This window comes from Salvelinus sp. IW2-2015, linkage group LG10, assembly GCF_002910315.2.
Source record: "Salvelinus sp. IW2-2015 linkage group LG10, ASM291031v2, whole genome shotgun sequence".
NCBI classification, from domain to species: domain Eukaryota; kingdom Metazoa; phylum Chordata; class Actinopteri; order Salmoniformes; family Salmonidae; genus Salvelinus; species Salvelinus sp. IW2-2015.
Genome location: NC_036850.1, coordinates 4590528 through 4609497, shown reverse-complemented (window position 1 = coordinate 4609497; position 18970 = coordinate 4590528). Strand labels below are relative to the sequence as shown.

The window sequence follows — 18970 nt, the reverse complement described above, 5'->3', positions numbered from 1 at the left end:
CCTCCTGTACCCCCTGTTCACTCATGACTACACGGCCAGGTACGACTCCAGCACCATCATTACGTTTGCTGATGACACAACAATGGTAGGTRTGATCACCGACTATGACGAGACAGCCTATAGGGAGGAGGTCAGAGACCTGACTGTGTGGTGCAAGGACAACAACCTCTCCCTCAACGTGATCAAGACAAAGGAATTGATTGTGGACTACAGGAAAAGGAGGACCGAGCACGCCCCCATTCTCATGGGCTGTGCTGTAGTGGAGCAGGTTGAGAGCTTCAAGTTCCTTGGCATCCACATCTCCAACAAACTAACATGGTCCAAGCACATCAAGATAGTCATGAAGAGGGCACGACTAAACATATTCCCCCTKAAGAGACTGAAAAGATTTGGCTTGGGTTCTCAGATCCCCAAAAGGTTCTACAGCTGCAACATCAAGAGCTTCCTGACTGGTTGCATCACTGCCTGATGTGGCAACTGCTCGGCCTCCGACCACTACAGAGAGTAGTGCGAACGGCCCAGTACATCACTGGGGCCAAGCTTCCTGCCATCTGGGACCTCTATACCAGGCGGTGTCAGAGGAAGCAAATGGCTACCCAGACTATTTGCATCCCCCCCACCCCTCTTTTACACTTATGATACTATGTTATTTCCTATGCATAGTCACTTTAATAACTATGTACATATTTACTCACTTACCTCGACTAACCGGTGCCCCGCACATTGACTCTGTACCGGTACCCCCTGTATATAGCCTCGCTATTGTTATTTTACTGCTGCTCTTTAATTATTTGTTACTTTTTCTCTTTTTTTTCCAATGTATTTTTCTTAACTGCATTGTTGCTTGTAAGTAAGCATTTCACTGTAAGGTCTACACCTGTTGTATTCGGCACATGTGACATTTTRTTTTGATTTGTTCTCAACTGAGTCTCGTGTATAAATGCAAAATTTGCAAACCCTTAAAATATGAGCCCCTTTGACCTTCCATGAAATTATTGTATAATTTAATGGACAGGAGGTAGGTTAGCGGTTGCAGCCTTCTTCAGGCTGCAAGCCCGGCACCGGGCACAATATGACAACAGCCACTTCAAGTGCAGGGCGCGAAATTCAAAATATATTTTTTAGAAATATTTAACTTTCACACATTAACAAGTCCAATACAGCATTTGAAAGATAAACATCTTGCTGAATCAGCCAACATGTCCGATTTTTAAAATGTTTTACAGCGAAAACACCACGTATATTTATGTTAGCTCACCACCAAATAGAAAAAAGGACAGACATTTTTCACAGCACAGGTAGCATGCACAAAGCCAGCCTAACTAACCAAGATCCAAACTAACCTAGAAACAACTTCATCAGATGACAGTCCTATAACATGTTACACAATAAATCTATGTTTTGTTCGAAAAATGTGCATATTTGAGGTATAAATCAGTTTTACATTGATGCTACCATCACAGCTACCGTCAGATATAGCACCGAAGCAACCAGAGTAATTACAGACACCAACGTCAAATACCTAAATACTCATCAAAAACATTTCTGAAAAATATATGGTGTATAGCAAATGAAAGACAAAGATCTTGTGAATACAGCCAATATTTCCGATTTTTTAAGTGTTTTCCAGCGAAAACACAATATAGCTTATATTAGCTTACTACAATAGCTAACACACAACAGCATTGATTCAATGCACACGGTAGCGATAGCACAGTTCGACAGATATATGAAATAACATCCCAAAATGGGTCCTACTTTTTGCTGATCTTCCATCAGAATGTTGTACAAGGGCCTTTGTCCAGAACCGTCTTTGTTTGGTTTAGAACGACCTCTTTCCCTCTTGAATTAGCAAGCACACTGGCCAAGTGGTGCTAAGCTCTCCATCCTGAACAAAAGCAGACAACGCAACACGCCTAACGTCCCGAATAAATTTCAATAATCTAATAAAACTATATTGAAAAAACATACTTTACGATGATATTGTAACATGTATCAAATAAAATCAAAGCCGGAGATAGTATTCGCCTATAACGACGGCTTTCCAGAAGGCGATTCCAGGTCCAACTTCGCGCTTTCGAAAAAACAGGAATGGCGGACTACTCATTCCAAGAGGATTATTTCCACTTCAGACCAAGATAATCCACTCATTTCTTCTCTCACTTCCTCTTGACATCTAGGGGAAGGTGTATGACGTGTATGTATACCAATACGTATCATGCCCATTTATAGGCAAGCCTTTGAACAGAGACCTCGATTTCAGAAATCTCACTGGGCTGCAGAAGGAGTTCTGTTTCACTCAGAGAAAAAATTCAAACGGTTTTAGAAACTAGAGAGTGTTTTCTATCCAATAGTAATAATACTATGCATATTGTACGAGCAAGAATTGAGTACGAGGCCGTTTGAAATGGGCACATTTTTCCAAGTTACTCAATACTGACCCTGCAGCCCAAACAGGTTAAAAGCGTTCAGCCAGTAACCGAAAGATTGATGGTTTGAATCCATGACCCGACTATGTGAAAAATATGTTGATGTGCCCTTGAGCAAGGCACTTAACCCTAATTGCTAGTGTAAGTCGCTCTGGATAAGACCGTCTGCTAATTTACTCAAATGTAAACGTATTTGTTTGGCCCCCCTGAACACTCACGTTATACACTCCTGTCATTAGAGCATTGTTTTTTACTGAAGTTTATTTTAGTAAATACTTGACCCTTATTTTTCTTAACTGCATTGTTGGTTAAGGGCTTGTAAGTAAGCATTTCACTTTTCTTTTTAACCTTTATTTAACTAGGCCAGTCAGTTAAGAACAAATTCTTATTTACAATGATGGCCTAGGAACAGTGAGTTAACTGCCTTGTTCAGGGGCAGAACAACAMATTTTTACCTTGTCAGCTCGGGGATTCGATCTAGCAACCTTTCGGTTACTGGCCCAACGCTCTAACCACTAGGCTACCTGCCACCCCTGTAAGGTCTACACCTCTCTTCTCTCTACACATTTTATTTGATTTTCACATTGTTGGTCCAAGAATAAATCTAGCAGAGCAAACCCATGGAAACGGCTCATTCTCCTCGATACTCACTTCAGAATGTGAGTGTGTGTGTGAGAGCCACTGGAATCACACATTTCTTGCTCTCTACCCCATGTAATTTCTATTGTGGACCCCACACCCTAAGCCTCACAACCTCTCGCTATGTGGTTAAACTACTGTGTGTGTGTGTGGGCAGGCACTGCGGCGGAACAGTGGGAGAAGGGAGCAGGCCTGAGAGTAGAGTTGGGAGGTAGGTCCGCTGTGGCCTGCACAACACAGCAAGCAGTGCACTGACTGGGGCCTGGATAGAGGGGAGGAGAGGAGGAGGCGGGGCACATTAACACTAACCCTCCCTTGAGTTAGCTGTGGAGGAAGACTCCACGCCTGGATAAACCCCATCAAAAGCATATTAGCCCTCCCTCCCTTCCCCCTCTTCCACTCCCCCTGTCCCCCTTGCTTTCACACTCCCCCCTCCCCCCTGCTGTATAATAGTATCTGGTCGAGCCACGTGGCGTGCTGACACGCAGTCGGGTGAAAGGGGAGTGATGATGAATTACTCCCTGTTGGTGTTATCCGTGATGATAATTATACATTTTCTCCCTCTCTTCCCTGGGAACGGGGTCCGGAGTGCGGCGGTATTCCAGAGTGGGCCGCCGAAAAGCCTGCTGTCATCACTWATCCCCGACAGATCCCGGGCCGAAGGCTAAACGCTGATGAAAATAAAAGCGCTCATTTGATTTGTCCCGTTTTTGCAGTTTGTGGTTTTTTCCCCCCCCGTAAGTCCTCCCTCTCTCTCATTCAACGTCCCCCTTTCTCACTCCCTCCTGGCTTCTCTCCCACCTTCTCTTCTCTCCAATTTATCTCCCTCCCTCCCTCCCTTCCTCCCTCCCTCTCTCTCTCCCTAACCCTATGCAGAGGTGGGTAGGCTGTAGTATTGTTGTGTAGCAGCCTTGTGGGTGTCTTATTTTTGGCTGCCCACCATGGTTAACTAAGCCTGTACTCTGCTTCAGTCTTTGGTGTTTCACATTACAGTAGTGAAGCTTTGAGCTGATTAAGCTGGAATTAAGCCTATTTCCCCAGTTTGGAAGCGTTTTCCTTTTCACTTTTTCATTCTTCCATTCCATTTTACTGTACGTACTGACATACTATAAAAATTCAGAAATACAGTATCTGTAGGTGTTTTTTAATAGAATTTAAACTGTACCATTTGTTTTTTGTAATCGTATTCTGAGTGAGTAATTGTTTTTCAGTCTCTTTGAGGTGGACATAGCTGATTCCTTCTAGTGTTTAAAGAAGAAAAAAAAAAAATATCAGGTGTTTTTCTTTTTTATATGGATCATAAAGGCTATTTTAGTTGTCAAGATGAATGTTTCTCTCTTATGGAGCTCCAGATCTTCATCTGCAACTATCRTGCCTGGTCTAAATCACAGCTCAGTTGCAACAGTCCTCTTATCCAGTTGAATGAAGGGCAACCTATGGTCTGGAATAAGGCAGTCATTGTTCAGTAGTTTGTGTTGAGCAATTCATCATTAGTCGTTTTGGACAGTATTATTATCAGGTTTAAGGTTGAGTTGTCTGTATTGAGAGGTTGCTGATTTGTTTTTGTTCACGCAGAGTATATTTGTCAGGATCATTAAAGTTTTCTAGAGACTTTTTTGGGTACGCGTAAGAGCAGTGCTGCCGACGCAACCTGTGATCTCACACTTTATAACGTTGAACCCTCAACTCACCAGACATTTCCAAACAGAACAAAACCCGAGGTGTTTGTTTTAATGGATGGATTGTTTTAATGGGCATTCTCTCACGTRGAAAAAGTTGAAAACAACGCAGAGGTGACAATCAATCCCGCTTATGAGGCTTTGTTATCGGCGACGAGAGGCGAGGGTTATCTCTGCCTCGAAAACCAGCGAGAGGTGAATCCACTCTGCCTGACGAGCAATTAGGCCTAATTTCCCAATTACCTTGCGACTGAGCGTTCCTGTGGCGTTCATTAAAAGCCATAATTGCATTGCATTGGGTTGACATGCTCCTTTTTCCCACTTTGGGCCGTTTCTCCCAGTCTGGCTCAGTGCTAGAGCTAGTGCTAGGTTCCCGCCCCGCCTGTCTGAATCGATAAAGGCTGATTGTGGAACGCGGTGTTGAGGAGTGTGTGGAACATGGAGTCGATGATGGCCCGGTGATTATGAAGTATGGAACCCCATTTGTTTGTGTGTGTGTCCAACCTCCTTTTCTCTGGGCACACATTCACTCTTGCTATGAAATAGCTGAGCGGGTAGTGTTGAAACCTACCTTTTAATACTGATGTGTGGTGTAAATACTAAAGATAAGGTCTTGCTCATTTCAAGGATTGCTGTACCTGAGGGATATTTTAGCTTCATGGCCAACCAAGTTCAACCACCACCCTCTCAGAAGTAAGCTKTCATGACTCCTACACTATTTCACACTCACTCTTTCTATTTCCCTCTCTGCTTTCCTTCTCGGCCGTGCTCTTTTCCTGTCTATTTCACCCTCCCCTTTCTCCCTCTTTCTCTCCCCTTGCATTGATTCTGGACCTCTTTGTCTGCGAGAGCTGGCATCCAAGTTGTCAGCTGCGTCAGGATTAAAAGCTATTAGTTCTGCATCATTGCCACTACAAGTGCGCTCCAGAGATTGATAGTGACTCTCTTCCTTCAGTTGGGGGAGAAACAAGAGGAAAACTGGCCCYGGGGGGGGGGGGGGGTCATTTTTACCTCACACATCTGCAGAAAACAGTCACCTCCAGGCTGACGTGTGTGTATGTGTGAGAGAGATTTCAATTTGTTTAGTTATGTGAATTGTTTAAGTGTTTATTTATAGCTTAAGGCTCAAAGGCTCAGTCATGTATTTACTTAGAACTGAAATGAACGCCCGCCATGAATTCATAGAAATAGTATAATTACGAAATGATCTATTCACAAATGGCTGTGCAATATGCATCTATACTGTACACACATACCCTTTTAAGAATACCCACGGCATTACATATACAGCGCATTCGGGAAGCATTCAGACCCCTTGACTTTTCCCACATTTTGTTACGTTATAGCCTTATTCTAAAAAGGATTACACCGTTTTCTCCTCAATCTACAAACAATACCCCATAATGATTAAGCAAAAACAGGTTTTTAGACATTTTAATGTATAAAAAATGTCATAATGAAATATCACATTTACATAAGTATTCAGACCCTTGACTTAGTACTTTGTTGAAGCACCTTTGGCAGCGATTGCAGCCTCGAGTCTTCTTGGGTATGACGCTACAAGCTTGGCACACCTGTATTTGGGGAGTTTCTTCCATTCTTCTCTGCAGATCATTCAGAGACTTTTCCCAAAGCCACTCCTGCATTGTCTTGGCTGTGTGCTTAGGGTCGTTGTCCTGTTGGAAGGTGAACCTTCACCCCAGTCTAAGGTCCTGAGCGCCCTGGAGCAGGTTTTCATTTTTCAGGATCTCTCTGTAATTTGCTCCATTCATCTTTCCCTCGATCCTGACTAGTCTCCCAGTCCGTGCTGCTGAAAAACACCCCCACAGCATGATACTGCCACCACCATGCTTCACTGTAGGGATGGTGCCAGGTTTTCTCCAGACGTGACGCCTGGCATTCAGGCCAAAGAGTTRGATATTGGTGTCATCAGACCAGAGAATCTTGTTTCTTATGAAGATGTGTGCTTTTCCAAATCATGTCCAATCAATTGAATTTACAGCAGGTGGACTCCATTGAAGTTGTCGAAACATCTCAAGGATGATCAATGGAAACAGGATGCACCTGAGCTCAATTACGAGTCTCATAGCAAAGGATCTGAATACTTTTGTAAATAAGGTATTCCTGTTTTATATTTTTTTAATCATTTGCAAAAATTGATAACCTGTTTTTGCTTTGTCAGTATGGGGTATTGTGTGTAGATTGAGGAAATTGTTTTATTTAATCCATTTTAGAATAAGGCTGTAACCTAACAAAACGTGGAAAAAATCCAGGGGTCTGAATACTTTCCGAATGCACTGTATAAATACACACAAAGGCCTACCCTTTTAAGAGTAATGCAAACAATAAGACATGCACACACACACACACAAACACACATATGAAATGACTCTCACTTTACAATACATGGGCTAAGTCCTAGTCTATTCTGTTTGAAATTAGATCTAGTAGCCACCACATCAAAAAGCCGACATTGCTTATTTTGTGTAACACACCGGATTTAGCCGGTCAGCAAAATATGCCCAGTATTGTCAGGGACGGCCAAAAAGTAATTTATTTGTTTTGTGAGGCGAGGTGAGGTGTACCACATGGGACCGTGTGTTGACTCAGCCAAATTTAAGGCTCCATGTTTTTAGGTGGGAGGTTGCGGAGAGGGAACACCTGGTTCTATTGAGTACTGCCCCTCACCAGTGAGCCACGACTGCCCACACAGTAGGAGTGGGATGATGCCAAAGTTTTAGCACCCACTCTAGAAATAATGTATTTTGGTTTAACCTTGGTGTCCGTAGGCTAGGACATGTAGATATACAGTGTGTTTACAACTCACTACCCATGCTTGTCTAGTGTGTGTGACGTTACTGAGGAAGGAATGTTAACACTGGTCATGAAAACTAAATCCATGCTCTTCAACCGATCGCTGCCCGCACCTGCCTGCCCGACTAGCATCACTACTCTGGACGGTTCTGACTTAGAATATGTGGACAACTACAAATACCTAGGTGTCTGGCTAGACTGTAAAGTCTCCTTCCAGACTCATATTAAACATCTCCAATCCAAAATTAGATCTAGAATCGGCTTCCTATTTCGCAACAAAGCCTRCTTTACTCACGCCGCCAAACATACCCTCGTAAAACTGACTATCCTACCGATCCTCGACTTCGGCGATGTCATTTACAAAACAGCCTCCAACACTCTACTCAGCAAACTGGATGCAGTCTATCACAGTGCCATCCGTTTTGTCACCAAAGCCCCATATACCACCCAACCCCTGCTACCTGTATGCTCTCGTCGGCTGGTCCTCGGCTACATATTCGTCGCCAGACCCACTGGCTCCAGGTCATCTATAAGTCTTTGCTAGGTAAAGCTCAGGTCACTGGTCACCATAACAACACCCACCCGTATCACGCGCTCCAGCAGGTATATTTCACTGGTCATCCCCAAAGCCAACACCTGCTCTGGCCGCCTTTCCAGTTCTCTGCTGCCAATGACTGGAACAAATTGCAAAAATCGCTGAAGTTGGAGACTTATATCTACCTCGCTAACTTTAAACAACAGCTATCTGAGCAGCTAACCGATCGATGCAGCTGTACACAGCCCATCTGTAAATAGCCCATCCAATCTACCTACCACATCCCCATATTGTTTTTATTTACTTTTTAGCTTTTTTGCACACCAGTATTTCTACTTGCACATCATCATCTATCACTCCAGTGTTAATTTGCTAAATTGTAATTGCTTCGCTATTATGGCCAATTTATTGCCTTACCTCCTCATMCCATTTGCACACACTGTATATAGACTTTTTTTTCTATTGTGTTATTGACTGTACGTTTGTTTATTCCATGTGTAACTCTGTGTTGTTGTTTGTGTCACACTGCTTTTCTTTATCTTAGCCAGGTCGCAGTTGTAAATGAGGACTTGTTCTCAACTGGCCTACCTGGTTAAATAAAGGTGAAATATATATATATATGTCACGTTCCTGACCTGTTTTCTCTTGTTTTTGTATGTGTTTAGTTGGTCAGGGCGTGAGTTGGGGTGGGCATTCTATGTTTTGTGTTTCTATGTTGGGTGCAATGTGTTGCCTGATATGGTTCTCAATTAGGGGGCAGGTGTTTTACGTTTCCTCTGATTGAGAACCATATTAAGGTAGGCTGTTCACACTGTTTGTTTGTGGGTGGTTGTCTCCTGTGTCCGTATATGTTACCACACTGTTTCGTTTTGTCGTTCGTGTATGTAGTCTGTTCCTGTTCGTGCGTTCTTCGTATATTGTAAGTTCTCAAGTCCAGGTCTGTCTACGTCGTTTTGTTTTTTTGTATTTTTCAAGTGTTCTTCGTGTTTCGTCTTTGTTTAAATAAATCATTATGTCTACAATCACCGCTGCGCTTTGGTCCAATCCGTACTCCTCCTCTTCAGACGAAGAGGAGGGGAACAATCGTTACAATATATATATATWTTTTTTTAATCATTGGTAAAATCACTTGAAAAGAGAACAACAGTTCAGTTCATTGGTTGTTTCCTCATACCCTGATCTATCTGTAACATACACAGCCTATTGTACTTGAGTTCCACAACATGCAACCAACGATTATGATAACTTACCTAAAACAGGACAGCAGTGTTGTTTACAATGGGAGCCAATGAAGCACAGTGGAAAGAACAAGCAAGGAGGTGGGCAAAGCCAAGCACAAGCTAGTGAGATCCTATTGGCATGTTTTAGCATCTATTTGCATATTTCCATTGGGGAATGACTACTCTCTGAAGTGTGTGTGTGTGTGTGTGTGTGTGCATAATTCAAATTCACTCCTGCACTTCTTCAAACAATGTCATTAAAAAAAACTTTAGCAAAGGATCAAGTCTACAAAACTGTTTGTAACATTGTAGTTTTGGGAACAGACTGTATTGAGGTTGGATGTTTCATTTATGACAACATTTGCATCATTTCGGCCCAGTTTCGCCTTGCTCTATCTTCTCCCTCTGCCTGCCACTAGACTTCCTCTTATCACCATATTTTGTGGTGGGTGGATTTTACCCTGCAGAATAAGGCTGTAACGTAACAAATTGTGGAAAAAGTCAAGGAGTCTAAATACTTTCCGAATGCACTGTATAAACAATGATTTTTTTTACTATGTTTGTTATTGCCTTGGAATGAATGTCATGATTTAAATAAATGTCCTAAGCTGGTGACTTATTTGTTTTCAAACACTTTCAACCACTTCTGTAGAATGACCCATATAGTGCACTACTTTTGACCAGGGCCCATAGGTCAAAAGTAGTGCACTATGTAGGGTGCCATTTGGAACAGGCCCCCACGGGTTGTTGTAATGTCACATTCTAACAACCCTCTCATATTTCATTTCCAGGCCATCGTGGGCTACTTTGACATTTTCTTCGACAGATTCTGCGGCAACAAGGTAAGCAGCATGTGGCGGCCCTTCCGTTTAACGGCAACCCAATTATATTCACGCTTTGGCATTCCCCACGTCCTTGGGAGGCAATCGACGCCGGTGCGTTTCCTGATTGCTGATGTAAGCACCCACCGGAGCCAGCCACTCGGAAAAGCCAATGCCAAGCTCCGCGAGCAACGTGCCGACGTCTTTTAATTACACGTCCTATTTGACTTGCCATTTGAGCATAACTGCTGAGATGTAATGCTACACCACTTGTAATGGGAACTAAGGTTACGTGTGTGAATGAAATACCTCGTCTTTAGAAGACTATGAGTAGGATAGAAGGACAGCATTACAGTGGCAAGAAAAAGTATGTGAARCCTTTGGAAATACCCGGATTTCCGCATAAATTGGTCATGAAATTTGATCTGATCTTCATCTAGGTCACAACAATAGACAAACACGGTCTGSTGAAACTAATATCACGCAAACAATTATACGTTTTCATGTCTTTATTGAACACACCGTGTAAACATTCACAGTGCAGGGTTGAAAAAGTATGTGAACCCTTGGATTTAATAACTGGTTGACCCTTCTTTGCAAGCAATAACCTCAACCAAATGTTTCTTGTAGTTGCGGATCAGACCTGCACAACGGTCAGGAGGAATTTTGGACCATTCTTTTTACAAAACTGTTTCAATTCAGCAATATTCTAAGGATGTCTGGTGTGAACTGCTCTATTGAGGTCATGCCACGGCACCTCAATCTGGTTCATCAATCAAGTTTATTTATATAGCCCTGTACATCAGCTAATATCTCGAAGTGCTGTACAAAACCAGCCTAAAACCCCAACACAAGGCAATGCAGGTGTAGAAGCACGGTGGCTAGGAAAAATCCATAGAAAGGCCAAAACCTGGTTGAGGTCAGCTATGACTGGGCCACTCCAGAAGGCATCTTTCTTATGTTGAAGCCATTCTGTTGTTGATTTACTTCTGTGTTTTGGTCGTTGTCCTGTTGCATCACCCAACTTCTGTTGAGCTTCAATTGGTGGACAGATAGCATAACATTCTCCTGCAAAATGTCTTGATAAACTTGGGAATACTTTTTCCCGTCGATGATAACACGCTGTCCAGGCCCTGAAGCAGCGAAGCAGGCCCAAACCACGATGCTCATGGTGTTCTTCGGCTTGCAAGCATCCCTTTTTTCCTCCAAACATAACGATGGCATTGTGGCCAAACAGTTCTATTTTTGTTTCATCAGACCAGAGGACATTCTTCCAAAAAGTACGATCTTTGTCCCCATGTGCAGTTGCAAACCATAGTCTGGCTTGTTTATGGGGTTTTGGATCAGTGGCTTCTTCCTCGCTGAGCGGCCTTTCAGGTTTATTTCGATATAGGACTCATTTTACTGTGGATATAAATACTTTTGTACCTGTTTCCTCCAGCATCTTCACAAGGTCCTTTGCTGTTGTTCTGGGATTGATTTGCACTTTTCGCACCAAAGTACGTTCATCTCTAGGAGACAGAATGCATCTCCTTCCCTGAGCGGTATGACGGCTGCGTGGTCCCATGGTGTTCATACGTGCGTACTATTGTTTGTACAGATGAACGTGGTACCTTCAGGCGTTTGGAAATTGCTCCCACGGATGAACCAGACTTTTGGAGGTCTACAATTTTTTTTCTGAGGTCTTGGCTGATTTCTTTTGATTTTCCATGATGTCAAGCAAAGAGGCACTGAGTTTGAAGGTAGGCCTTGAAATACATCCACAAGTAACCTCCAATTGACTCAAATGATGTCAATTAGCCTATCAGAAGCTTCTAAAGCCATGACATAATTTTCTGGAATTTTCCAAGCTGTTTAAAAGGCACAGTCAACTTAGAGTATGTAAACTTCTGACCCACTGAAATTGTGATACAGTGAAATAATCTGTCTGTAAACAGTTGTTGAAAAATTACTTTCACAAAGTAGATGTCCTAACCGACTCGCCAAAAACTATAGTTTGTTAACAAGAAATCTGTGGAGTGGTTGAAAAACAAGTTTAATGACTCCAACCTAAGTGTATGTAACTTACGTCCGCTTTCAACTGTAGGTGATCAGATCAAATTTGATGACCAATTTATGCAGAAGTCCAGGTAATTCCAAAGGGTTCGCATACTTTTTCTTGCCACTGTATGAGATGGGTTTAGTAGGTTTAAGAGTGTGGGACCGGTTAATGTTCTACTGCAGTTGTGGAATTATTAGATGAGCCACAGATATAGAGTGTCACAATGGAATGAGTCGTTATTCCTCAATGTTGTAGCTTCATTACATCATGTTGATTGCTTTTGCCCAAGACTAAATAACGTTTTCTGCTTTTGAATCACAGGTGATGTTCTCCACGGGGCCACAGGTCACCAAGACGCTTTGGAAACAGACAGTATTCTTGCTACAATATCCCATTCATGTACAAGCAGGTCAGTTTCCCAGACAGCACTGGTTTCCTGAATGTGTGTGATTGTGCGCCACTGGTGGGAACATGGACCTGCATGTTTGTGTGTGTATYGACATGTCTGTCCGTGTCTATTGTGGTTGCACTGCATGCACACCCAACTGTCACCTGTGATATTTTTTACACCAGATCTTCCTCGAACATCCTCTTGAGAGCCAGGTGATCTGCCTGTGGTGCTGATGTAGTCAGGCTGTGTTAGTTATCTGTCACCTATAGAGAGACCGAGTGAGATCTAAACAGTCAGTCATCAAAAACACCATGTTGAACTTTATCTGATAGCTTACCTCAAGCACTCGCGTACTGATACAAATAGCGTTTATAACTGAACGGAACATATAAAGTAAAAACATGTAACTAAGCCAATTAAAATGTTATTTCATGAAGTGATGCTGTTACAGATGTGATATGTATAAAGCTGTGTGTAAATAGTGAATATAAGTGTATGATGTGAATTATTGTGTGTGTGTGTGTGTGTGCACACGTACAGTACATTACATTGTGAACAATGGTGTGAGTGTGTACAGTGTTGTGAACGAAGGTGTGTGTATGTGTGTGTGTGTGTGTGTGTGTGTGTACAGTACATTGAGAACATGTGCTTTTGTGTCACGTTCCTGACCTGTTTTCTGTTGTTTTGTATGTGTTTAGTTGGTCAGGACGTGAGCTGGGTGGGAATTCTATGTTGTGTGTCTAGTTTGTCTGTTTCTATGTCCAGCCTAATATGGTTCTCAATCAGAGGCAGATGGTAATCGTTGTCCCTGATTGAGAATCATATATAGGAGGCTTGTTTTGTGTTGGGATTTTGTGGGTGTTTGTTTCCTGTCTCTGTGTTTGTTCTGCACCAGATAGGACTGTCTCGGTTTTCACGGTTTGTTATTTTGTAAATTGTTTGTAGTGTTCACTTGTTCTTATAATTAAACATGTTGAGCACTGGCTACGCTGCATTTTGGTCCTCTCCTTCACCCCAGGAAGAAAGCCGTTACATTTTGTGTATATACAGTACTATACTTCGTGAAAGATGGTCTGTGTGTTGTATTTGATGGCCTGTGTGTATCGTAATGGGAATCAGGGATGTGTCCGGTGATGTTGGGATGGATGAGACCGTAGCTCCGTGCTGTCCAGTCTTCCCCCACTACCYTCCAATAGGAGGCCAGTGTAATGAATGGCCTGTATTGGGGACTGGACGTCCACTGTCCCTGAGTAAAGCACCACTCGGCTCTGGTCAGAGCCACAGCCACGTCATCCCACTGACAACCCCGTAACATTGACGCAACGTTGACGCAACGTTCACAATGCGTCTGTCAGTTAAGTGCCAGTCCTGCTTTAGGATGTGTTTTCCCTTAACTATTCTGGGTGATTTAAAATGCCATTTGAATAAGTTGAGACACTGCAGTGTTGAAATGTGTAAAGACGGTGCGGAGCAGCAGTGTGTCCGTTAGCCAGTGTAGACTGCTTTTGGCCGACAGCCCTCCCCCCCATAAAAGCAGGCACATTAAACCATTGCCAGAAATTGTAAAACATCCGTACGTGGTATGACATTGCAGGGTGTTAAAATGTGTTTTGGCACTGTAGTGTGTTAAAATGTGTTGAGACAACACAGTTTTAGAATGGGTTAAGACACTGCAGTGTTGAAATGGGTTAAGACCCTGCAGAGTGTGTAGAAAGGTCGACTAGCATCTGCTGACAGTCTGTCCCAACTCCTAACAGCAGCCGCTGCCATATGCACACTGTTGGTGTGTGGGAGTGGGTGGGTGAGTGAGTGAGGAAGAGATTTGGAGTGACTGTTCTATTTTTTTCTTAATTTATTCTTATTGAAGAGTAAACCAGTTTGGTACAATCTACAGTGCTCTGGTGGTGCTTCTGTATCCATCAACGCTCTGGATACACACACGCGTCCTGCTGGCCTCTTGCATGCACATTTCATTCTATAAAACAAGCAGACACACACAACTGCCTTCCAGCCCTAAGGTAAATGAGGTTTTAGCTCAATGCTCTCTGTGTTTGGCGTTAGCGGACTTACCCGRTCTCCTTAGGCATCAGTTAGCAGAGTGATGAGACCCCCGAGTTAGGCTGTGATCACTCACTACTACTGGAATGGGCCCTACACACACACACAAGTACACACACGTAGCTCACTATTATRGCGACACTCACTACTACTGAAATGAGCTACACACACTCACACACCTACCTCTGTTATTACTCACCACTGGTGGATTGGGACCTGCCCTGCATGCTAAACACTCTCAACATAGAGCAACTCAGCTAGAAATATGTTATATGTGGGCAATTACAGCGTTATGGATGTGACATTACAACCATAATCACAAGCTAAATGWCTCACAGAATGGACAGACTWAACATACATGAAATGTTTGYGGTGTGTGTCTATAGTACCCCATGAGGGAGCGTATGTACCCCAAAAAGAGGAATTAGGGGGACATTTGGCACACAGACAGAGAGTGGAAGTGGCAGGAAATACATTAGTACTGCCTTTACTCTCTCAGGTCAGAGCATAGAAAAAGGAATAATATGGTTGGACAAAGTGCCATTTGACTGCAAGCCAGCTCCACATCAATGGTGGTGTGATTATCTCTCTCTCACTCGCTCTCTCGCGCTCTTCATTCGTCACTCGCTTTCTTCATTCGTCTCTCTCTCACTCGCTCTCTCGCGCTCTCCATACAGTATTCCATTGCGAGATACAGTTTTTCATAGTGCACGGTTCTGACTGTCTCTGGTGGCTGACCTGCCTATACTGTGCCCCTCCCAGCTCTCCCTCCTTTGCTAGCGCGCTATGAAAGATGCACGTGTTTGTGTTCTTGGAAGTACGGCAACTAATCAGTCTCCTCCGTTACAAACATACTTCATCTTCCCAGTGGAATCTAAAATTATTGAGAGAGGAGAGTTCATTGAGGAAATAGTGGTGGTAACTGTGACATGCAATTGGATTCTGAGAGCCTGAGAGGATTCCATGTGGAGGTGGATATTAGGTGGCGAATATAGGAGAGAAATGAGTCACTATGGAGTAGGGGATCGTCAGGAAGTGTCCATTGCCGCGGTGCTCGAGATACCAAGGGTGTTACCCGTTTGTTTTCTTTTATTTGTATCTGGGAGTCTGCCTCTAATGTCAGATAGTCTCTCGCTCGGGTCTTGGGAGAGTTATCTAACGTGTTTGGCGTGTTTGTACGTGAAGAGAGGAGCAGTAGTGAGGGTTGGAGACGCAGATTCGCGAGGTGATTTTCCGTGGGTTTGCGGTCGAGTCGAGTTCTCGCGAGACGCGCAGCGAGTGGGGTGTGGTGTGGGGGAGGTGGTGTGCGTAGGCGGGGATGATGTACTTGTCGCGCGTTGTTGGCGTCGACAGATATGTCGGGGCAGTTCCATGGGTTGCTTTTGACCGATATGTGAGGGACCAAGAGGGGAACTCGCGCGACGTTGAGGGGTTCGTGCGTCTGGGCTTGTGACGATCCTAGGCTGGGGTGGTCCGCCCTTGCTGGCCCAGACGGCGGTGGTGAAGGACGGGTTGTAATGGAGTCCTGGTGGAGTCAGGGGAGAGAGACAGGGATAGGCCGACACACATAGGTTGTACGACGGCTACTTGAAAAGAGGCTAATGCGCTAATGCTGGGCAGAGGATACTTGGAATGACAGTTGGATCCTACACCTACTCGAATGTTCATCCAGGTGAAAGTTGAAGCCTACTGCTATGAAAAAAAATCTTATGACTTGAAACTAAGATGATTTAAAGACATAAGTCATACATGATGCGAAAGTAGCGGTAGCTAGCAAGTGACCTGCGATTGTTGACTTTGTTTGAAGCTGGCTATAGCTAACTCGAAATTTACTCTAGACTCCGTACAGGTTGGTCTTATATGATACAAAGACCACGGCAAAGACAACTATGTAGCTAGCTATATCACTAACATAAGTCGGTTCCGTTTGTTCGCCCGTCTGTATTTAATAGGCTGCTTTACAGTGCTAGCTTAGTTCGGGGTTGCGGGAGCTAGTGGCTAGCTAAGGTAGGCTAGTGGTGTGAATTACGTTAAGTATTTAACGTTAAAAGGGCGAAAAATAAGCTGGCTAGCTAACACTAAAGAAAAAGTCGGCGTAACCAGTAGAAAGGCTAATACTTTGAGAAAAAGCTGACCTAAGAAACCGATTAGATTACTGCTAGACTCCACAGTTGATCCTTAAGCAGTACTAAGCAGCAACAGGACCAACTAATGTAACGCTAAGCTAACTATCTTTGGGCGAGTAGGGGTGGGATTATTGGGTCTGTATATGTTCAAGGTTGGGGTTGCGGGCGCGTTGAGGGGGTTGCGGTTGTGAGATGAGGGTTCTACCGTTGCTTGCTATCTGGCGGGCTGGCTAGCTGGCTTTCTATTTTTCTTAACGTTCTACTGTTTGGGCGACTGTTACTTTGGGTGTGTGGCACTGAAGATCACATCATCAATAAGTAGTGATTGCTGTCACGACTTCCCGCCAAGAAGTCGGGTCCGTCTCCCTTGCGTTCGGGTTGGGGTGGTGGGGATGGTGGGTGTCGTCGCGTGATATGGAGTGTGGTGGGGGGGGTGGCTTTGTGGGGCGCGTTGTCGGCGGTGCGAGCGTCACCCGGTTCTGCGCCTTTGTAGCCATCGGCACGATCCACCTTTTCATTTTTTCATTGTTTGTCTTTGTAACACACCGCTGGTTTTGAAAAATTCCCCAATGATCGGGTGTTCATTATATTATACGGCCTTGCTGGTATCCCGGTCCAGTTTGCTTGGGAGCGATTGTTTAATTTTATTAGCGGTCGCGTATTCGTGTGGCCTTGTATTATACAAGCGTGTGATTGTGTGATATGTTTATCTGAGGGTATGAGAATTGTTTTCAGATTACGTGGCTTAAAATCTGTGGTCTGTGCTGGCGCCTCTGGGATCGTCAGTGTACAAGCTCTAGGCACAGCAGACGAGTGCTTTACATTATTCAGTAGGCCGCCCTTTACTCAGTACTCTGTGTGAAGCACCTTTGGACAGCGATTAACTGTCACCGCTTGCCCCGAGTGGGTCCCTCTTTGTTGCGGTTCGCGCGGTGTGGGGAGTTTGCTCGCGCTGGGGTACGTTTGGTGTGGCTTTTTCCGTGGTCGTTTGGTTGGGGGGCGACGGTTTCGGGATTGGGTGGGGCGGTCGAGTTGTGTGTCACTCGTGGCGTGGGTGTGGGTGGCGGCGTTAGTGCCTTCGTGAGCACATTTTCCGGCGCGATTGAGCCACTTTCATTTTCCAATTTGTTTTGTCTTCTTCCCTCACACCTGTTCTAAAAGTTCCACAAGATTACAATGTATGTAGTATTTATAACCCTCTTTGACGCCACACATAGTCTTGTGATCCGGTGGGTTAGGTCTGATTTGGATTGTGTAGAAATAAGTGCTTGTGCCGCACGTATTTATTCTGGGGTTTTCTTTGGATCCGAGCAATTGTACTATCTATTGGTTTTTGTTCACATAGGGTAGATTTCTTATCATTAAAACTGTGCATGGTGTAACAGTCTTTGTACGGGTTCTGCGTTCCGCTTGACTCATCTGTAATCTGGCCTGAGGGTAGAGCACGCAGGTGGCTGACAATTGGAAAGCCTACTTTCGCTTGCTAGTGGGTATGGAGCTTACAAGCTGGCGCACAGCTTTGATTTTAGGGAGTTTCGAGTTCTCTCTCGTGGCAGCTTGGATGGGAGATGCTGCACAGCATTATTTTCAGGTTTCTCAGATATGTTCCGATAGGGTCAGTCCTCCTGTCTGGGCTGGGCCACTCAAGGACATTCAGAGACATGTCCACGAAGCCACTCCCTGCATTGTCTTGGCTGTGTTGCTATATGGTGTTGCTGATTGGAGAGGTGACCTTCACTCCAGTCCTGGAGGCCTGAGCCACTCTGGCAGCAGGTTTCATCCCAAGGGGAAAAAAAAAAAAGTGTCCCCCTTTCCCCATTGCTATCCTAATCCTGTGTTTGGCTCACGTTTCCTATGCTTAATTCCCTCGTCAATCTCTGACTAGTATTGCGCCAGTTCCCCTGCCGTGAAACAATCCCCACAGCATTATGCGCCACCAGTGTGCAATGTTTATCCGTAGGGATGGTTTCCGCGAAGCGTTTCCCTCCACGATGATGATCTCTTGGCTTAAATCAGAGCAATTAAATAGGGAGAGTTCAATGTCTGTGGTGTTTCATGTCAGACCAGAGAAGTCTTGTTTCTCAATAGGTCCTGAGAGGTCCTTTAGATGCCTTTTGGCAAACCTCAAGCGAGCCTGTCCATGGGCCTTTTACCTGGAGGAAGTGGCTTCCGCTGGCCACTCTACTAATAGAAAGGCCTGATTGGGTGGGATGTGCG

At 44.2% G+C, this 18970-nt stretch overlaps 1 pseudogene; it reads left to right on the top strand.

The window, feature by feature from the left end:
• Positions 1-18970, top strand: part of LOC111969084 (protein arginine N-methyltransferase 3-like) — a 129161-nt pseudogene that overhangs the window by 76454 nt on the left and 33737 nt on the right.